This window comes from Apus apus, chromosome 26 (assembly GCF_020740795.1).
Source record: "Apus apus isolate bApuApu2 chromosome 26, bApuApu2.pri.cur, whole genome shotgun sequence".
Taxonomy (NCBI): Eukaryota; Metazoa; Chordata; class Aves; order Apodiformes; family Apodidae; genus Apus; species Apus apus.
This window is the reverse complement of record NC_067307.1, coordinates 3588189-3602276: the sequence shown is the minus strand read 5'-3', so window position 1 is coordinate 3602276 and position 14088 is coordinate 3588189.

Here is a 14088-nt window from a genome sequence, read left to right as displayed (position 1 = left end):
GAACAGGACTCAGTCCCTCAGACATACACGAAAATTAGCTCAAGCTTTTGAATTAAACAACCAATGACTGCAAAGGCGTGGGCTGGATGTGGCCCCCGCATCCCCCTGGCTCATTCCCGCTCCTGCAGAGGGAGCACAAGGAGCGGGAATGGGCGACGGGCCGCGCGCAGCCATTTCATCCTCGGGAAAGCGTCAGGCAGGGTGTTGCTTCCCACAGGGAGGGGAAAACTGCTCAGACAGGGAACTTCCGCAAACATATTCGGCAGTCTGCTGCCATGGCCCCGGCTGGGCTCTGGTCCCTGCTCTGAGTCCAGAATTACCTTCCAAAACACCCCAGGACCTGCAGCAGCCGTGCGGAGCAAATAAAGCAGCTCTCTGCATTCCCAGCTCCTGCAAAAAGTAGGACAGTGAGTGGGAAGGACACGCTATGCCAGGCACAGTGCCCATCCCTTCTCCCTCCCGCGGGGATCGCCCTGTCTGTGCACAGACACCCGAGCCCCCTTCCCAGCCCCCCAGCGCTGCCCCCAGCCAGAAGCGCCGAGCGAGGGAGCTTCAGGCAGGGAGCAGAGATCCCACTCCATCCTTCTTGGGTGGCTGTAGCATCCTACCTGTGCCAGCACCCGTGCTGGGCCAGCCCCTACTCTGCTAGCTGCCAGCCCCCGGCCGTGCCAGCCCCACAGAGCCCGCGTTTTCCCGGGATGTGGGGCCGGGAAGCTCTCCAGCTGCCGGAGCAGCTGCTCCCCGGAGCTGGGTTCGGCAGAGGGCAGTGGCGCTCGCTTGGCTGCCTCATCGCTGGCCTCAGGCCAGCCTCAAACTCCCATCTCCCAACTTGCTCTTTCCTTTCGGCTGAAACTTCCTGTTAGTTATCATTTTCATTCTTTACCTCTTCAGCAGTGCAGAAAATTGGCAGTTAATTCGCCCTGCGAGGCTGCGTGGTGGCAGCTTAATTGACCCTCGTTGCATCACCCCGGCCACATCTCGGTCAGTGAGCTCAGACTTGTGCCACATTAATTTCCTGTCCCCTCTTTGTTTATCTGCCCTTTCCAGGGACACTGCCTGTGTGCAGCTCCAGGCAACAGTCCTGGAGAAAAACCCACCGCCACGGGGCAGGGGTGGCCCGTGGTGCCTGGCAAGATGCAGGGTCCCTCCTGGGTCTGCATGCTGCTTTTCTGCAGCTCTCCATCTTCCTCTCCTTTTCCAGGCCCTCCTCAGCTGTTTAGCAGATTGCTCCTAAGCCAGCACATTTCAATGTCCCATCTTTGATATCCTGGGTTGCAGAACAATGTTGCCACTCTGGGAGTGTCCCCAAGCCTTGAAAAATTGGTCAGAAACCCGAGCCTCCAGTTGCAGTCCTGGTTTTCCCAGTTGTTTTCCAAGAGCTGGTCCCAAGCACGTGGCCTTGTATGAGCTGAGTGTATCCATCAAAACCAGAAGAGTGAGGACCAAGTGGCATGCTGACCAGAGAGCTCATAATAAAAACAGATTTATAGCAATTGCCCAAACACGGTCCCAGCTTCGCTCCAGTTCCCCTATTACATCATTTGGGGCAGAGATTGCTGCACAAGTACCTGAAATAATTGGTATTCTGAGCATAATAAAACTCCACGTGTGGTTCATGATCCAGGCAGGACTGCATTATGGCAGATGTCTAGCTGGGGAATAAGATTTTCCAGGTGAAAGACAGAAATGCTTGCAACTCCTGTGCTGGGGTATTTCTGAATGCTGCTGCAGGGAAGGGAGCAGCTCCTTTTTTCCTCAGCCAAGGCTGTGCCCAACTCTTTGCTCCAGCACGGAGCCAGCTGAGCACATGGAGGCCACCAGATCCTCCTCACTCCATCAGGCTCTCGGGGACAAGAGGATGACACAGGTCCCAGCAGATCTCCCTGCAGCACAGAGGGATGGGCTTGGTGCCAGCCCCCCGGGCAGGGCTGGAGCAGCACCCCCAGCAGGGTGCACCCCGGGCACTATCAAGGAGAAGGACGCTCTTCCGATTTAATATATCACCACTCAATTTGCGTTGGGCCATGGAGTCCTTCCAACACTCAGAATACAATGAGTTAGTATCTGCTGCTCTGGAGTTTGTATCCCAGCTGGAAACCTGGCCAGCTGGGAGCATGCTGGGACCAGGCTCAAGTACAAAGAACAATGGGAAGGCAGGGCGAGGGTCGGGAGGGGAGGCAGGAGCCAGCCCTCGGTGACAGCGCTGCATCTGGGGCTGCTCAAAGCCCTCTGATTCTCCACCTCGAGAGGATCACAGCTTCCAGATCCTCCTTTCAACTCTGCATCTTGTCCCCTCACTCCCCTTCACTGCGTTTTCAGGCGGGCTCTGCGTGCCAAATGGGATGCTGGAGGAGGCGCTGCTGCCTGGATGGGCTCCAGATGCAATGCAGCTAATCCATTTTTATCGCTGGGAGCAGGTGCCTCATGCATCACAAGCAGCCAGTTTCAAGACCACTCTTCATTTGGCCACAAGCTCCTGGAGAAGTCCAAGGGCATTGGTCACAACATGATGCCACCATTTCCAGGAATGCCCTTTGGGTGCCCCCAGGGCCATGGTCCAGCTCCTCACACCTCTGCATAGTTCAGTTCTCTCCCATGCAGAGCTGTGCCCATTTCTTGCTCATCTGCTGCAGAGCTGCTGCCTTTCCTCCTGGAGCACCCAGTCCTGCAGGGCATGTTGCCTCCCATGGGCTTCATGGCCTGACCTGTGTGTGCACAAAACAAAGTGTAAGCAGCTCTTTTTTGCCTGTGCTTCCCCCCATTCCCATGCTCACCTTCACTGCACAAAGGAGGACGTGCAGAAGCAGAGAGTGCCCACGTGTCCAGAGGCTGTGGGATCTGCAGCAGGCTGGGCAGAGCTGGCACCTGCAGGCAAGAAGAGAAAAATATCTGGTGTTGGAGCTGGAGTTTGGGAAGGCCAGAGGGTTTGTTTTCCATAGATATGAGGTCAGTGGAACCCAGTCAAGAAACCTCGTCCAAGCCCACAGCTCTTGAGGCCTCTCTCTGCAAACAGCATCTCAGAGGGGACCTGTGTCCCTGCCTGCCCTGTCCCCAGCTCCAAAAGGGAGAGGAAATCCATCCCCAGGCTTCAGCACTGCCACCCCTGCCTGGCAGCCCTGGCCATGCTGCACCACAGCCAGACCAAGGTGCAACCCCAGCACTCACTGCTGGTGACAACCCTGTCCCCAAAGAGGCCTCCAAAGGGGCTACAGCCACAGGTCCCCCCCACTTTGCTGAAGGCAACAGATCCTGAGGGGTTCAGGGAGAGCCTGGAAAAGAGCCCAGGGCCACAGAGAGCAGCCCAAGGCAGGAGCTTCATGACAGGCAGCTACCAGCACGCCTGGATGCGATAGCCCTGCTGAGACAAAGAGCCATTGCTGCATCCAGCTGCCCTGGGTATTTTTTTTCCCCCCACTCTTCGATGAATCACCTGCTAAAAATATTATAAATTGAGTCCCTGGCCAGACCTTTCACTTCTCTGGAAGCAAAAATATTTATTTTACTCAGGCTGTGCCTGTGTTCTAACAGAACTTTATGATCAATTTCTGAGGAATGTGCCATGCTGTATATTCAAATTACAACTTTTTTTTGGCTCCCAGTGTAAATTTAAAATGTCTTGTTTAAGACCCAACTGTTGTGCTGCCAGAAAAATGTGGTTTCAGCTGTTTTTTTTCTCCCAAAGCACCAGTTTTGCCCAGTAGATGGTTATTTTTCCCCCCAGGTGTACCTGTCCCCATGGCCTGTCCCAGAGGTCAGTGGCACAAGCCACTATTGAGGTGCACAGGCTTAGACTGGGACCTTACACTTCCATGGGAAAAGCATCACTTAATTAACAGCATCCCCAGAGAGATGGGGTGCAGGAGCTCCAGAATCACCCAGCCAGTCAGGACAGCTGCTTTCCCCATGGGTCAGGACTGCATTTTCAGGATCCCAAGTGGGACCTTCCCCTGAGGGAGCTCCAGGCTGGTGCAAATGTAACAAGTTGAAGAGCTGCTGGGGCAGTAGGGTCTTCAAGCTGATTTTGCAGGCAAGGCTGTAATCACAGAGACACTGGGAGCCAAAGGAGTTTGTCCTGGAGAGTCCCATCAGGGTGGGTGTCAGGGTCCCCACCAGGCTTGCACATCACAGGCTCTTCTCAGCTCCTGTTCCCTTCCTCCTGTGCCAGGCACACCTTTGTTATAAGTCTCTCCCACTCTCATTTAAGTTTAGGAAGGAAATGAGAGAAATTTCTTTTTCTTGCTTCAGGGCAGAGAGAATAATGGGACCTTTATTCCCCAATAATTAAGTTGATTTTTGTGGGAGTTTCATTCACACTCCCTTCCAGCCTTCCCTGCAAAGCATCTCCTCCTTCAGGAGTGTGGCCTTTGGGTGGGTGTGCAGGGACCCTGAGCATGGCTGGTCCTGGGGACAAGATGCTGAGCAGGGACAGTGCAGGGACAGGTGAGACTGTCACACACGGTGGCTGTGATGCTGCAAAAAGGCTTCAGCAGGAGAAGTGGGAAGGCAAGTTGGGTTCTGCATCATCCAAAAGTGAAGAGCAGGAGCTCACAGCCAGGCCCAGCCAGTGCCAGGGTCACAAGGCAAGGTCCAGACCAGCTCCTCTCCTGGTGGGTTGCTCCAGCATGCCGAGACCATGCAGAGCTCCAGGAAGCAGTGCTGGCATCTGCCTGGTGCTGAATGCACTGCCTGGCCCTGCTCCATCCTTCCCAAGAGGTGCCAGGGAGACAAACACGCTGCTGCAGTTGGACGCGTTATTGGCAGTTTCTGCAGAGAGGCCAAATATGTCCCTGAAGCCAGTGCTCAGGAAGGGGTGAAGACATGGTGCAGCCATAGGAGTGCAGCTCCCTGCAGGAACCCTCTGCAGAGGGCTGGAGATGGTGCTGGGCACTGCTGGGAAATTGCCTCAGCATGCATCTCTCCTCTCCCCAAAGAAAGGCAGTCAGCAAGCACGGGGGGGCTCCAAAAAGCATCCTGGTGGGGAAACATCCCCTTTCCCAAGCAGGGTTTGGCTCTGGGTCTTTGTCACGATGGGCAGAGCCAGGCTGTTGTTTTTCCCATTGTAGCCAAACAGCTGGAGATGCTTCACCAGGGAGTGAATTACGGGGACCATGTGCCAGGAAAGGGCCAAAATGTTTGCTGTCCTCCCCAGCAGGGACTGAGTGCAGGAGCTGGGGGCCCTTCGCCAGAATCCTCTTGCTGCTGGTATCCCGATTGCACAGATGGCAGCTCTCCCCAGTGCTGCTCCAAGGTTCACCTGCCCCACGCTGCTGCAGTCCCAGCTCTGGGGATGGAATTCAGCTCATCCCCTCAACAGCCACAGAAGGAGCACCCAGCTCTCCTGGGAGCAGGATGGGGAGATAAAGCGAAGACCCAGGAACAGCATCAGGGCTCACGGTGGTTTGGTCTGCACCAGATCCAGCAGCCATGCAGAGTCTGGGATGCTCCAGCCTGCCAGGGACTCCGTCTGGAATTAGCTGGGCTAAGCAGAGCCAGTTGCACCCAGGATCAGCTGCCGATGCAATGCAGCACCTCCTGCCCCTGAGGAGGGGAAGGACAGGGGTACAGGAGCATCCCACAGAGCCAGGACACCCATGCTGGCAGCCTGCCTGCAACAACAAGAGGCACAAACAGATTTACACACCAGCACAAAACTCTCAGCAAGCAGAGAACAAGGGAAAAATGTGTTTTGATCCTAGATCTTAATGACAGGAGCACACAGATGAGCAGCACAGCTGCTTCAGGGAATGGCCCTTAGCAGGGGGACAAGAGGGGTCCCCTCACCACAGGGACCATCTCCTGGCCCATCCATCTCTGAGACAGGGGAGGGGAGCACTGCAGGCACCAAGGGGCACCTGCTGCACCCAGAAACACTGCCTGGACATCAGGGATGCAGAACCCCCAACAGCACCCACCCAGCTCCCCCAGGGCTGCTCCTGCCCCACACAAGTGTTCATCGGATGCAGCACAAAGAGCCCCAGCCCCACAGAACAGGCTCAGGAAGTTTCTGTCCTCAGCTGAAACCCCTTTGGTGTGGGAGAGCCTGGAACTTATTACAAATCGCTTAAGTAACTTTGGCTCACTTCAGCTAATTAAATTGGTTTCCCTGGCTATTCTGGAGGCTTGAAACCACCAGTCATCAGCTCCCAGGCTCACTGTGCTAAATTAATGAAAGCAAATGATAACTTGGCAAGGACAAAAAAAAAAGAAAGTCTCCATAGTAAGGAACCAACCAGGCACAGGGGGAGTTTGCTGAAGCACATGTCAGTGTGTGCTGTAAGGTGTTTTAGATACACCCTCACCCAGGGCTGGACTTCAGCTTCACATGCAACAGCAGCGTGTTCGGGCTTCAGTGCTCTGCCAAATCTGGGCATAAAAATAAACTTGAAGTTCAGTGCAGAAACAAAGTAAAGGCAGAGACCTCTTGGTTTCCATAGGAAGCAGAATTAATAGCTTGGCAGGAGGGGTGCATTTCCATTTTTATACAAGAATTTCCTCCTCCTGCAGAAAAAAAAAGGGCTTGTAAGAAGCAGAAATTGGGACAGTTCTCCAGAACCTGGCAGCAGATTGCAAAGCATCTTATGAGATGCCTGTGGGCCAGTGGGACTTACAGGTTTCCAACAAAAACCAAGAGGATGGGCTCACCACTCCCCTGTTCCTCGAAAGTGACAGCAAGGGGAGCCCAGGGAGCCAGTCCCAAGGGACAGCCAGTGCCACAGCCACTCACACCTTCCCACACTGCATCCCAGGATGGCACCTCCTTCCCAGAGCCAAGCCACAGAAGCAGTGAAGGGCTTTGGGGTGTCTTCAAATCCTCACCAGTCCCCTGAGCTGCTCAGCCACTGGAGCACCTTCAGTCCCTGCAGGGGACAGGGGGGCTCAGCCCTGCATGGAGCAGCAGCTCTGGCAGCAGAGAGGACTGAGGCTGAGCCCAAGCTTCTCCCCCCTTCCCAGTGCTATCTGAAACCATAACCTTGACTGGCTGCAGTTTCCATCCATCTGCAAAAGCACATTAAGGAGGGAGAGAAAGGTTGGCAGCTGACCACAAACCTACTCCCCAGAGAGGTCCTTACCTGACTTTCACCAGATGCTGTTTATCAGCCCAAGCATACACTACATGCCCGATGTGATGGAGACAGAAAAAATACAAGAAATGCTTGTTATGCTCAGGGCTTCGGGGGGTTTTCATCCTCAGGCCGGATATACAAGTTCCAGGAGAGGAATATGTGTCCCTGGAGTCCTGGGCTGGATCTGGAATTCATATACTCTGTAAATGTACTTTATTTAATACAGGAATCAAGAAAGGTTTTGGAATTATTGCACTGGAGAGGTTGATTGCACAGTTACAGCTTGGAATTAAGGAATAACTGTGGATCTGCAAGGCAGCACATCAGCCCCATGGAAAGGGCAGGATGGTGCCTTCGGGCTGCACAGCTTTGTCTGTTCTGTGACCACTGCCCTAAAGCGCAAGAGGAGACTCTGGCAGAGTTTGGCCCCACCCAGCTTGTATCCCATAACAGATCTCCCTGTGGATTAAGCCAACAAAACCCAGCGAGGCAAGAAAGAGGAGCCTGAGCATCACAGGGCCTCTGGGCACAGCATGGGGCTCTGCCAGCAGAGAGCTGGCTGCTTTGGAAAGCATCCCAGTTCCTTGGGCTGGAGGTATTTAGGCAGAGGCCACTGGAAAAAGTGATGTGCTTTCCATGCATCTGTGGCACCAGGAGCCGTGGTGCAGCAGCATTAATCACCATGTCAGGGTGCCAACAACTACACAAAACCAAGGAAACATCTTTCTGCAGCTCCCTGACCTGCCCCCACCAGCCCAAGGGGCTCCTGCCACCCAGCCCTACACACACATTCATTTTCCTTCACTACCTGCCAGGAAATCATTTTAAACAACCTGCAGATTGTCTTTTGCTGGCACAAGACAGAAAGCCACATGCTGCTTCTGTCAGCACCTCAGAAGATGTGTGTGCATACACACATTTGTGCCCTATAGAGGTGCCCAGCCCTAAGGCACCCACAGGCAGGGGCAGGGCCCAGCAGCCCCAGCTCCCCTGTTTCACCACAGCCACATCTCACTCCAGGACATGCAGCTCCTGAGCACCTCACAGGAAGGGCTGCACTAGGAGCAGGGAACCTTTCCTCCACAGGTACCAGAGACACCACAGTTCACTCACCACTCCATTTCCCCTCCCAAGGCTCCTTCCTTCTCCCTCCACCACTGGCAGCTGGCTGTAGTCTCTAGGAAGCAATATTCCATCCCACCTGCACCAGCACCCCTAAACACAGTGTGGCAACACATCTCTTTGCTACTCACTTGGCTGATGGGATCACATGAAGTCCTTACAGCCTCCTCTCACCTCCCCAATGCAAGAAATGGACAAAGGGTAGAGAAAGAAAAACACACAAAGCTTCTACTCCACCTCTCAGACTCCTCAAGGCAGATTGCCTTCACTGAGAGCTTTTATAGCAGAGAGGTGACTGATTGCTAATTAACTCTGAGTGATTAGAATAATCGAAAAAAGCTGATCCTCTCACTCCCTAAACATGTGTTCTAACTGAGGTTGATTTTGCCACGTGCTGAGCTCTAGAGAAGACCTGCCAAGGTCCGAGTGCTTGGACTGACATCTGGAGCAGCCCTGGAGCAGCCCCAGGGGCTCCTCTCCCCACCCCTGGCCTGGGTCTGGGGCTTTCATGGGGGGCTCCTGCAGAGCTGCTTGAGCACCTCGGGGATTATGAGTAAAAGCCATTTCTTGGAAGGGCTGCGAAACTGCCTGTGCTCTGGAATTTGGTGCAGGGATAGCGTCATGTCCCAGCAAACGCCTGGATAACTTGTTGGGAAGGTGCTGAGGAAGCAGCTTAAAAATGCTTTCCTGCCTCCCTGCTCTGCTGGGTGAGTGACGTTGGCTTTAGAGCCTGCTGGAAAGCGTAAGGCAGTCTCCACTCTCCAGCCACCACAAGGGTATTAATCAGGCTGAAAATATAAAAAAAGAACATGAAAAGCACCATCTATGGGGTGTGCAGCATCGGACACTTGCTCTGGGAGCTGGGCCAAGTGCTCGTATCTTGACTCTCATAAATACACCACTAGGAAAATGCATTATCTCTGGAGTGCTTGAAGACCATTTACATCTCAGGGTAAAACAGTCCAAGGCACCTGCTGCATTTTAATGATTCTTCTCCCTCACCTCTAGGGAGGCTGAGATGCAAATAACCCCCTGCAGCAGCCCTGACTCCCCATCATGGCTCTGGGGAAGTGCCAGGACCAGCCGGGTTCACACCAATTCCCCCACTTCAGAGCTCCAGCAGATGAGGAGGATGGTGACAAGGGGCCATGTCCCTCCTCTGCGGGGTGTCCCCCACCCCTGCACAAAGGGACATGCTGCTCTCCAGCATGGTCACGGCTGCCTGGGCAGGAGGTGTTGGATGTGGCAGCCGTGTCCCTCAAATGTTCCTCCTTGTGAGGGCTGGGTTGCTTCCACAGAGCTTCCCAAGTAGCTGAGGACGGAATATCTTTTTTTATTTGGGGACCATCATGACTGAGAAAGACCCCGGGGTTGTGCTGAGGGTGAATTTCTGGCTCCCCAAGCACTTCTGCTCCATCCTGACCAGCTGCATGGACAGCAGTGCTGGGGGGATTCTGGGGGATCCTGCCCAGGAAGCAGGAGGACTGAGCTGGGGTGAACAGATGCACCCTGGTACAAGGCACAAAGACTCAGCCATGCCAGAGCCCAAAGAGCAGACTTGATGAAGAAAACATGCCCTTTGCAGTGCTATTCCCTCCCCATAAAGCTATAAACTCCCTTCAAATGCTTCATCTCCCTAACTTTTGGATGTCATTAAACTCTTTATTAATTTACTCCAAATGTCTTTGCTCATATTCCAACACAGCTAACCCCATCAAAAGGATAAGAGCACAGTGCTTAGACAGCACTTCTTCTCTTCAAAGCCAGTTACTGAGATTAATTGCTTCTCTCAAGTCCTCTGTGAAGGAGGTACATGGGAATAATTGTTATTAGAGCTGGGTGTGAGGTAAGAAGCAGGGTCCAAAGTAAAAGTGGGGACTGGAGCTGTCACAGCGCTGGTGGAAGCCCGTGGCCAGGCTCTGTCTCTAATGATATTCCAGCAGCTCCTCAGGGAAACAGAGGCTCAATGGGCAGAGTGGTGCCAGGGCAAGGTCGCAGACCCCCCTCATGCCTGGCACTCCCCAGCCCTTCAGTCTTTTCCCTTGGATGACCCTGAGCTTGTCTTCAGCCTTCCCGCAGCTCCCTGCACCACTGCTGCCTGCCAAGAGCCTGTGCACAGGCAGCAATCCCTCCTCCTTCCCCATTTATCCCATGATGTCACCAATCCCAGTCCTTCCTGACATCACCAGTGATGTCACAAGTCCTTCCCCAGGTCCCTGGCGTGGCCACCAGGCTGGGCAGGGAGGACAGGGTGATGCTGGCCACACTCTGCCCCACCAAGCAGCTCCTCCTGCTCTCTGTGGCGTCCAGCAGCTGGTGGAAAACCGGGGACATGGGCTCAGGGGCTGCAGAGCGCCCCAAAATACTCCCTGTCAGCCCAGGGTCTCACCGAGCTGGTGCCCCAGGAAGGAGGACCCCGCGGGAAGCAGCCGGAGCCCCGCTGTGCCGCGCTGGATGCGCAGGGGCAGCAGCAGCAGCTGGAGGCTCCAGAGGTGCCCGCACGCGGCGCCCAGATGTGGCGCTGCCGCGGCCGCCCCGGCCCATCTGCTCCGGGTTTGGGTTTCCATCCCGGGGTTCACCACATCCACCCCGGCCGGCTGGAGGCGAGGAGCCACGTCTGGAAGCAATTGCAGCTGTCACGCTTCAAGGAGATCCTGCACCGCAGAGAGGAGAAGCCCCAGCCCGGCCCCGCCCGCCTGCCCCGGCAGCCCCTGCCGGGAGCCCGATCCTGCCGGGTGCTGAGCCCCTCCCAGGAAGGGAAGAGGGATGGGGCTGAGCCCCATGGTCAGGAGTTATCCCAGGCTGGAAACACCTCCGGGTCTGCACAGCACAGTGGAATCCTGGCCAGGTGTCCCAGGCGTCCCCGGGGAGCCACACGCGGTGCTTGGTTCTGAGCACCCAGCAGAGCCCCGCCGCATGGGGGGCTCCTCCACACCAGTCCCTCCAGTGCCTGGGGAAGCCTTTCCGTTTAATTAACTGTCCTGTGCTTTCCCCAGCTCACCAGGTCTCTGGAGCACAGTCACCAGGCAGCGTTTCTGGCAGGGAAGGAGCACTTGCTTCTTTATGATATGGAATAGTTTCAGCATTAGTTATTTCTAAATCATTCTGGTTTATGAGCAACCTGACAATTCAGTGAAGGCAGCAGGCCTGGGGCTGTACCAGGCACTCATAAAACCTTGGGAAGAGCTGGAAACCCTGGCTGGCAGCAGGCTGCTGGGGAAAGGGGGATCACCCGCAGGAACCTCCTCTTCTGCCTCCTCTGGAGCAGCAGGCAGCAGCATCGGGGCAGCAGCATCGGGGGCAGCAGCATCAGGGGCAGCAGCATCGGGGGCAGCAGCATCAGGGGCAGCAGCATCGGGGGGCAGCAGCATCAGGGGGCAGCAGCATCAGGGGCAGCAGCATCGGGGGGCAGCAGCATCAGGGCAGCAGCATCAGGGGGCAGCAGCATCAGGGGCAGCAGCATCGGGGGGCAGCAGCATCAGGGCAGCAGCATCAGGCAGCCCCATCCCTCTCTGCAGAAAAGGAGGAGCATCCCAGCCTCCTCTCCTGGCACCCATGAGCTTTTCCTCTTTATTCCACTCTCACCTCATCCACCTCCCAAAGCATCTCTGGATACTGCCCTGTGCAGCCCAAGGTCAGGCAGGAGCTGGCTCCAGTCACAGGCCAGGGCAGTTAAAGAATGGATTTTAGACTTTTAAAGCTGAAATAATTAGCACTCACATGCCAAGGGCTTGTTAGCAAGGGCAGCAGGCAATGCTGGGGCTCACACAGCCCCCCAGGCTGGGCATCACTCGCTGCTTGCTCTGTTCCCCCAGTATTCCTGCAGCCGTGGATAAAGGGGGACTGGGATTCAATGGTACAATGTGACTGATCCAAGCAAGCCCTGGTCACTTGCCTGTGTGGCAGCCAGCCTTCCTCCCACTTCTCCTCCTCCCCACAGCCAGGCTTTTCTCCTGGAAACCCTCTTTGTCATGGAAAGTTCTGCAGCTGGAAGACTCCGGGTTGGGGCCAGGCATGGGGGCAGTGGATCCCCTTGGCCTGGGAAGCAGGTTCAGTATTGGGTTCAGTCCCAATATCATTCCATATAATTCCTCCGCTCTCCCCCACAAAGCCCTTTCAAGCCTGTGTCTACAGGAACCCATGCAAAACCTTTCAAATACCTTTATTCCTTTCTAGGGGGAAGCCCATATCTGATCCTTCCGCCTCTCACACGATCCCTCCCTTCTCTGGCTTCCACAAATTCTGTTTCCAGCAGGAAACCAGAGGCAAAGGAAGGGGCAGGCAGAGTAGCTCTGGCTCAGGGCTCAGCCAGCTGAACTGTGCTCCTCTTACCTCCAAAAAAAAGAAGACAAGACTCTTTTTCCCATGCAGTCTCTGCTCTGAAACACCCACCACGGCCCCACTATTAAATCTCTGCAACGAGAAAACAATTTACTGAGGGTTTTTTCTATTTATTCTACAGAGGAACTGCTGGTGCTACCTGCAGGAGCCAGCAGCAGGTCCTGGGCTTCAGGGAGCCTGGATCTATTGGATGTGTCTTCAAGATGTTTTTCTGGCAAATGCAGAAAAATCAGGAGCCTCCGTCCCATGAGGCTCCAGCTCAGGACTACACCACTTTGCCCACCACCAGCCCCCCCGAGCCCCAGCAGCCCCCAGGCTCCCTCCTGCCGGCTGCTGGAGCTCTGCCATGGGCTCACATCACCCTGCCCATAAAAGCAGACAGGGCTCGTGATGCAGGCAGGGCAAAGGCAGAGAGCGTGTTCTCCCTGTAAATAAAATGAGATGATTAATTAAAGTGCGAGTCCGCTGCCAAGAGGAAGAATGGGGCTCAGGTGGGTAATTAAACTCAGGCTGCAAATCCAGCCAGAGAATTTCTGCCTTATGGTCATGCACACAACATCTGCTCCATTCAGATTTCGAGAGATAAAGGCATGAGAGGTGCAAGACTGTAGGAATTCCAGGACAGAGCCTCCACGGCCGCCTGGCACCTGTCAGCCAGGGCATGCACAAGGCACAGCCTGAGCTCCGCAGGGACATCCCTGGAAATTCGTCCTTCGCTCTGGAATCACAGCGATTCACCCCGATAATCACTACCTCGCCCAGCAGGGGGGCTCATCAAGGTCATATTAAACTAACCCCAGAGCCCCCTGCACCCCAAAGGCCGAGGGTTGGTGTGAGCAGCCCACGCTCAGCTGCATCTCCTGCCCGGTGGATCCTGCACTTGCCAGCAGCTTTCCATGGAGCAAACATCCCCAGGACTGCTGCAGCTTCTCCCCCTCCCCTCACATCTGTGCAGATGTTAACAGGCGTGGCAGGGCTCGGCTTTCGACACGAAAGGCAGAGGGTTAGAGTTGAGCTCTTGGGTAAGCGACACCAGGAAAGTTGAAGTTTAATTGACATTCCTGCCTGGGATGAAAGCCTGCGGCTCCGGGGCCGGCAAAGGCAAAGAGGGGCCATTGGTCACGGGCTGTGAGGGCCACACAGGCAGCACCAGGCAGGTCTGCCCCGACTGATGGGGCTTTGGGGCTCAGCTGCAGCACTCTCTCCCCGGCCTCTCCCCTCCCTGCATCCCTCCTGGAGGGTCAGCAGTGCAGGGAGCATCCCTGCATGTCCCCCCATGGTCTGGGAGCAGTGGTGCTGGGAACATCCTTGCCAGGGAGCATCCCTGTGTGTCCCTAAAGGGTTTGGGGCCATGGCTGCCCCATCCCCATGGGGCTGGACCCACCTGCCCATGGGGGAGGCTGAGGGCAGACATGGTCTGTGGGACACCCTGCTCCCCCTTGCTGGGGATCCCTCAGCCCCCCCCAAACCAGGGGGTTTTGGGCATCACTTGCCAGGCTCCCCCAGACTGCCTGAAAACAGTTACTGCATTAACTGCAAGGTCTGGCAGATGCAAGTCAGT